Consider the following 6835-nt stretch of genomic DNA (forward strand, 5'->3'; position numbering starts at 1 on the left):
ATGGCACTTTCAATGTTCTTTTCTGGAAGAACAGATAGGTCTTCAAAGCATGAGAGTTTAAATAGGAATCATTTAAATGGGTAGATTATAAATGGCTAATATAGTCAATGGAGGCCTACAGACAAAGATATTTAGTGATTAAGTGGCCTACATACACCTTAAGGCTTTTTTCCCAAATATTAAATGTGAGAAAGCCTATTTTTAAAAGTTCTCTAGGTATTTTCAATGGTTTTTGAATTATCTGTAGGAAGTTCTGACATAGTTATATAGACTTTAATATGTGTGTGTCCACCACTACATTCAGATCATGTTTCATATCAAAATTTATGTTACGCAAAGCATGGTTACCTTTAAATTTGATCGGTCAAAATGTTCCTCAAGTATACTTTCATACCACTTGTTCTCAACCTTCATCACAGGATGAATACACAGGTCATACAGCAATGCATACATACTAGGAAAAAACTTGATGTCAGGCAGATTGAGGACTTCATAAATGGTGAATGGAAGCTTTATATCTTCCCTTATGTGTTTCCATTTGATTCTCCAACAATGAAGCTTGGCTGAGAGCTTGACGGGACTAGGTAAGTTACTTCTGTAGAGGTCAGCATTGTGTTCCTTTGATGTATGAAATTTGAGTTATCTCGTGACTGAGGATCCCAGAGCTAAGCATTTCAGAGCTCTGAGATGCTGTTCTGGGAATATATTGTTAAGTACCTGAATAATGTGCTACACTGTTGGAACACTTAGGGTTTCTTTACAGTAACTTAGAGATTAGTTGAGATTCCCAGTTACCTTGCTGAGCTCTGCAGAATTTCCCAGGGAGATTCATCTGAATATCAAGTCTGGCTGCTAAATTCATGGCTTCCTCAAATCAAAACTCCTCATAAACTTTCATGTTTTTCATCACTTCATTGAGTGAACGCAATACAGCAGTCAAACTACTGGCTGCAAACAAGACATCAGAAGTTTGCCACTGGAGACTTTTTTTTAACCAAGGCTCTTGTGAAAGTTAAGACATTTTAAATAACAGCAATAATAACCATGAAATCAAAATCTGTTACTACACTGCAGAGTACAAATGCTTGAGCAGATACACTGTTACACCATCTAACATTTGTGTCACTTATACCATCTAAACATAAAACAAGTATTTGCAGAAGGTCCACTAAAATTTCAGAATAATCATCCCTGACTGTTCACTGAGAATGACAAATTCCCTTCAGTTTGTTTACCCCTTTCTTCATTGTTCTGAAAAAGAATAGAAATTACATTGTAAAGTCCTACAAGCAGTTGTGGTGATCTATGGTAAAAAGAATAAACTTCCTCAATTGCTCCTAATGCAACAGATACTCCCATAACAGGTACTGATTTAGCCCAACACATATTTAAGGAACAATAAGATCAGAGTGTGTAGATAGCTTGCGGAGTGTCACTGCTAGAATTCTCTAAAACTCTAAAAGTGACAACTTTCATTTTGGAAGAAAATCCACTAGAAACAATGTAAGCCTGGCCACGACAGTACTCTATATTTGGTCCCTGCTTCTCAGTTGTCACAGTGTAAAATTTCACAGCCAAAATTTCTGCATCAGCTTCATAAGCCAGGAAGTCTACAAGTTCCTCTCAGTTGATGAGATTAATCAATAAACCTCACCAACACAAGTTAGATGCTCTCTCCTGCTATTTCCACTACACTGTCAGTGATAATACAAAAGAATTATGAGTCTCTCACTTCTCTGAGAGTTTCTCCGTGAATACAGCCCTCACAGATCTCTAGCATCTGTTTCTGCTGTGTTTTCGAACATAATAATTGCTGTTGTCTCAAAGCGCTTTCTCAGGGCCTCCGCACCAGAATTTATCAGGCACTCTAGCAGTGCTTGAAAGTTATTTGGAGTAAAGAGACCTCCTGGGATTTCATTAGCCTCATGTCCATTCAGCGACACATTTTGCTTTCCCATAACAATCAAGACTTCAAATAGAGATTTTTAGGCATTCTTTGTTTTCCTCGTCTTCAAGGGTCACAGGTAAGATGTCCTCATTTTGCTCTTCATCCCCTTCTTCCGCAGTAGGATTCTGAGCACGGCTGTTGTTAGTTTATGTTTTTGTTCCTGTTCAGAAGTTTCAAAATTTTTTCTCTGTTTCACTATCTTAATTTTATCTTCATTCAATTCTTTTATTCATTTTCTGTGTCTATTATTTGAATTGTTTAAATGATTGGTAAGATCAAATATTTTTGGTATTGCATTGTATTGAAGAACAGTCCTATAAGGACTCTCCCAATTACTTCACAAGTATCTATTTCAATTTGAGAAATACAATAGCCCAATCATTCTGAATTTTTCTGATGTTTCTGTAAAATTCACATTTCTACAGATCACAGAGGTCTCAAAGTATTTGGCACATGATCAATAATGTTGATTTAGTTGGTCAAGCATTTTATCTTCTAAGTCTGCTCAGCAACAATTCTTCACTCACTTCTGGGCTCTGACCTGATAATGCAGGAACTTGAAGAAGGCCAGGTCCAACCACATGCTCCTCTGCTTGCAGTTGAGGGCTGCACAAAAGTTCAGCATCAGGTCCTCCCCTCTCAACCTCCTCAGGACAGTTTCCCCGCCCATCAGGACTTGGGAGGCCAGCCAGGACGGCTTCACAGGGCCAGTGGGTTGACTGATTTTGAAAAGAATGCTGAAGTAGAGTTTTAGGTTGGAGAGGAAGTGGTAGCATTTAATCTAGATGTATGCTTTTCTTTGTATAAAACAATAAGCAATGAATGGGCAATTTGATATCAATGTTATAAATCAAGTACCATAAACACATGACATAGAAAAAATGTAAAATTGTTTCTACTTCACCTTTAACTATCTGGCTAAAGGTTTTGAAGTCCAAAAGTACTATTTCAAATTTCTTAAGAAAGAGCAACTATAGAATGTCTATGTAAATTCCACTTGAATGTTTCACCAGATTATGAGAATCATTTCCATCAATGAGCCACAAAAATTCCCACGGTGTTATTGTTAGGATATTGCTTAATCCCAAGTTTTCTTTCCAGAATAATGGCTTTTGTGCCTCTGCTTCTAAAGTATTTCTTTTTTCTTTTTCTTTTTCTTTTTTTTTTTTTTTTTTTTTTGAGACTGTCTTGCTCTGTTGCCAGGCTGGTGTGCAGTGGCACAATCTTGGCTCACTGAAACCTCTACCTCCCCAGTTCAAGCAATTCTCCTGCCTCAGCCTCCCAAAGACCTGGGATTACAGGCACATTCCACCAAGCCCAGCTAAATTTTGTATTTTTAGTAGAGACGGGGTTTCACCATGTTGACCAGGATGGTCTCAATCTGTTGACCTTGTGATCTACCTGCCTCAGCCTCCCAAAGTGCTGGGATTACAGGCATGAGCCATTGCACCCGGCATGAAGTATTTCTAAGAAGCCATTTTCAGAGGGACTATTTCCATTGAGGATGCCTGATACATAAGCCAAATCACCTATTTTGGGGAAAAGAACTAAGTATTGAGTTCTGATACTCTTTCTAAACTGTCTTTTGTGAATTATTATAACATGGCCTTTTATTAGTAGGTTAAGTAGTAAATGGAACAACACATATGAATTTACACTGTTGTATAGTGGACATTATGTTCATCAGCAACATAAAATTGCCATGAGTTGAAAGAGGATAACTATCATTAAGACTGATGGCACCTATAAGTAAAATGAGACATGATAATATGGAAATATCATTTCATAATGATCTCTCTCTCTCTGCTTCTAGCAATTTTTTCTACTCCAAAAATATATCATGTAATTACTTAAATACTGTTTTATCGGTAGAAAATAATATCTCAACAATGCAGAGACTACTGAACCTGTCAAGATTCAACCTCAGCGAGCAGACACAATTTCCTATATTGATGAGTTGCTAAGCCAAAGAGAAACACTGGTTTTTTTTTATCTGGTTGACTTTCAATTGGCTTGTAACTAGAACACATTACTATGTCATAAAGGGTGGGCAAAAATGAAATAATAAATATAGATAGTAAATCCACAATATTTTCAAATGTGTCATTTCAGCAGGAAATGTCTAAGAAATAAGCATGACTACTGTAAATGAATAAAAAAGATTACACCAGTTAACCTTGGAATCCCTGTTACTTATTGGAAATGACCATTCTTCCACATTCCTCAAGCCCATGACAGTACCATATTTTTTTATTCTTATAGTACCGCAAATCCTAACTCATGCTAAAAAGCATGAATAAGAGCTAGGGGTTTGAAGTAATATCTGCTTGGGTTTACAGCCTAGATTTCAAATTTACTAGTGTATGTTCTTTCCTAATTATAATCATAAAAGATGCAAAATGACAATAAAAAGTGTGAAAATATGTAAGTTTCTCTAAGGAGTAAATTTTAATAAAATGTACAAAAAAGGTCTACAACATTGTTTGGCAAGTGTGAATGCTTGAAGAATGTCAACTATTCTTATTAACTGGAAGGCACATTTCATCATACTAAATAAGAGCTCGATTTCTACCCTGAGTTACTATATGCCATGACTGTATGTAGTGATCATGCAACTAGTTTGTTTGCTTAGGGTTAGTAAATTAAAGGTGATTAATATTTTCATTAAATTATACAGCACAAAAGGAAAGATTCCTTGGTCTACTTTGCCACCTTTCAGGAGTAATAAATGTAAAACATCTAGGAAAATAGCTGTTTTGCTTATCACAGATAGATACTATAAAATTCCTCCAAGCAATGTCTTCCAATATTTTATTACACATGTAACAGACTCAAAACCACAACTCATTTTAAGAATCTTGATATTCTAACTAAAATCTCTCTTAATTCTTAAGATCTTATTTTTCTTTTCTGTTGTACTTCTTTTCTTTACTTTTTTTTAAATTTTTTTTCTTTTTTCTGCCTTATCTTTCTTTTACTTTCTTTTACTTTTTTTGTTTGTTTTAAGATGGAGTCTCAATCTGTCACCAGGTTGGAGTGCAGTGGTGTGATCTCGGCCCACTACAACCTCCACCTCCTGGGTTCAAGTGATTCTTCTGCTTCAGCCTCCCAAGTAGCTGGGACTACAGCTGTGCAGTAGCAAATTATTTTAAAAGCCTCTTGCCAGTTTTACAACCTAGGAATCTCTGTCTTAAGGACCTGAGGGCCATTTTTTGATGTGTAATCACTATAAAAGATAATGACGCTATCTTCCTAGAAGGTTAGCAGCTTATCTTCCATGGGCATCAGTTATGAAACACAGATGGCTTAAATACAGAGAGAAACATTTGCACTCAGGAATTGACTCAACATGCTTCATAAATCCCATTGATCACTAATGTCTTCCAGTACTTTTCCACTAGCTTACCACAGTGCTTAACTCTCCATCCCCTTGTAGGAGATGAAAAAAACCAAAGTATTTTCTCTACTCACACTCAATTCACCACTGCAACACAAAACACTTCACTTCTGGTCACCGAAATGTGTGTGAATTCTTCCTCACACAACAGACAATTCTCCAGCGGATGCCAACTGGCTATCCTATCATTGAATTTACTTCTGATGCTATCTACCTGGAATTAGACTCAGGTTCCACAGGTTAAGGGCTTAGTCCCAAAAGAGTGCACCCTGCTTCAGATGCCAATTACAAGACCCAGGCTGTGAACTGTACTTCTGCCCAACCAACTATAAATTGGAGTTCTCATGACCCACTCTTCAGGTTCTATTAATTTGCTAGGGTGGTTCACAGAACCCAGGGAAACAACTTGATTCAATTTACTGTTTCATTATATTAATAAAGGATATTATAAGGCATACAGATGAATAGTCATGTAGAAGGGAAGCATAGGACAAAGTATGTGGGAAGTGGACTGAAGCTTCCATGCCCTCTCCGAGTATGCCACCCTTCAGAGACGACCACATGTTCAGCAATCCAGAAGCTCTCTGAATGCTGTCCTTTTGGGTTTTTATAGAGGCTTCATTACCTAGGCATGATGACAACATCAGTAGAACATTGGTGACCACTTCAATGTTCAGCCCCTCTCCCCTGCTAAAGGTCAGGCTGTGGGAGTGAAAGTGCCAACCCTCTAATCACATGGTTCATTTTCCTGCCGACCTGTTTCCATCCAGGAGTCAACTATGACGCATGTCTTTAGAACAAAAGATACTCAAATAACCCAGGAAATTTCAAGAGGTTTAGGAGTTCTATGTCACTCCTGCCTATCATTCAGGATATTACAAACGTCTCAGGAGCTCTGTGTTAGTAACTGTGGCCAAAAGACCAAATATTAAAACAAAATGTTCCCCCAACACCCTTCCCTACAAGAGTTTTAGGAACACTCTCAGAAACTGAGAACACAGATCAAGTATATATTTCTTATTATACCACATCACACCCCCACCCCCAACTCACCCTTTGTTTCAGCACAGAGTTCTAGCATCTCATCTCTATTACAGTGGTCTTGCATAGTCTTTCTTTCCTGTCAAACTTCGGTGAAATATTTGCTTTGGCAGCTCACTTGACTGTTGAGAAAAAAACAAAGCATTACTAATCGTATCACTTAACAGTGTATTTGCCAAGTCAAAGAGCTTAAAATATTTGTCTTTTCCTCATACGGGTTTGATTCTATATCACATATTCTCAAACATTTCTCAGTGCTAGCTTATGTTTTAAAATTCAGGTAACTGAGGCAGGACCCAGGGTTCTTATGAGTAATTGTTCAACGCACAATGAAAAGAAAGGCTGACTTACAAATTGCTAAGTATTCAAATTTAACATTTTATTATAATTATACTTAGCTTGCCTACTGTGGCCTACTTTATTCATTTATTATTTATTTCTCTTTTAAA

At 37.0% G+C, this 6835-nt stretch overlaps 1 pseudogene; it reads right to left on the bottom strand.

Moving 5' to 3' along the window:
* Nucleotides 1-212: 212 nt before the first annotated feature.
* LOC103242167 (52 kDa repressor of the inhibitor of the protein kinase-like) lies at nucleotides 213-2573 on the bottom strand (annotated as a pseudogene).
* Nucleotides 2574-6835: the final 4262 nt, after the last annotated feature.

Source organism: Chlorocebus sabaeus, chromosome 1 (genome assembly GCF_047675955.1).
Source record: "Chlorocebus sabaeus isolate Y175 chromosome 1, mChlSab1.0.hap1, whole genome shotgun sequence".
Lineage (NCBI taxonomy): Eukaryota > Metazoa > Chordata > Mammalia > Primates > Cercopithecidae > Chlorocebus > Chlorocebus sabaeus.